At 36.7% G+C, this 1,175-nt stretch overlaps 1 long non-coding RNA gene across 1 annotated transcript; it reads left to right on the top strand.

Moving 5' to 3' along the window:
- The first annotated feature begins 116 nt into the window (after positions 1 to 116).
- On the top strand, positions 117 to 929 carry LOC114761854 (uncharacterized). The gene is made up of 2 exons (XR_003742192.1): positions 117 to 299; positions 596 to 929. It is a non-coding gene; the product is annotated as an uncharacterized LOC114761854 (long non-coding RNA).
- Positions 930 to 1,175: the final 246 nt, after the last annotated feature.

Below are 1,175 nucleotides of genomic sequence, written 5' to 3'. Positions count from 1 at the left end.
TCAGTTTGGGTGCGATCTCCAGTATGTGCGTTCTTCATATGTATGAAGAAATTTAACGGATTTGATACCTCTGCTTGAATTAAATGTTGAAAGATTTACTGAAAAGTCTAATGAAATTGTGATTGATTTCAGTTTGAAGTCGTCGTGAACCTGTGATGAAGGTGTTCATCCTACCTGATCTTGCTTTCACGTTGTAATTTTTAGTTTTTGGATTCTGGTTGTTCGAATGATTAGAGAGTTCTTTGTTCAAATTTGTGTAGCTTAATGGGTCTTGGAGAGCTGGATGCAGACGATCAATGGTCCTCTTGATGTTGCAAGCGCTTTGATATTGCTCTGCTGGCTTTGGTTTAGTTTCTTCTCTATTGTTATGTCATTTTACGCTTTAGAATTCTTTGAATCGCCAGCTTTCTTGGAGTTATAAATGTTCAGGTCATCATTAAAACAAGGAACATCGTTTCTCTTGTTTACAGAAATTTTAGTTCACATTTAGGATTTGTGATCTAATAGAGTTTAAACGCTCAGATTTTTCCAACATTTCATTGAGGGCGCTATTCTTTAATCTACTGGCCGACTTACAAATTTTCGACTTCTGTAGGTCTAGTTAACGAATAGCCCTGTGCCATAATGATAACTTTAATTTGATTACATCATGATCCTGCTTGTCTTTGAAAATAGTCTTTGTTGGTGAAATCAAGAATGGACAGAAGGAGGAGGATATCATAGTACTCAAGCTCTTCCACATGCGAGTTTTGTTACACCTTCTGGAGGCTGTTGGACTCAGGTAAGCTCAAAATTTATTGCTATCTTACCTCTGTAGTCTCTGCAACCATATTTCTGCATAATCTGGCTTTCATGAAGCAGTTGTTTAAAGGGTTCGGAATAAATGGCTAGCAAAATGCTGAGCCAAGGATTGCGCTGTTAAAACTTAGGAGTATTAGAACGACTATGCTTGTAGCATATATTTTATTAGGTAGTTAGATTTTGGACCATTTTTCTTCCCAGATAACTAGATTTTCATTGTTGAAGAGGCATACACCCTTGAAATTGTTTGAAAGATTTTGGGTGACAAAAATCATTCTAGCAACTAACTAATAAATGCAATTTCAACTTTTGAATGTGATCAAACTCCAACCTTGACACCGAGCAAGCAAGCTATACATGCATTTGGAGCTGGT

The sequence above is a fragment of the Neltuma alba genome, unplaced genomic scaffold, assembly GCF_004799145.2.
Source record: "Neltuma alba isolate B1F8T4 unplaced genomic scaffold, ASM479914v2 tig00011140_pilon, whole genome shotgun sequence".
NCBI lineage: Eukaryota > Viridiplantae > Streptophyta > Magnoliopsida > Fabales > Fabaceae > Neltuma > Neltuma alba.
The sequence above is the reverse complement of the archived record's forward strand: the minus strand, read 5'-3'. Positions and strand labels throughout refer to the sequence as shown.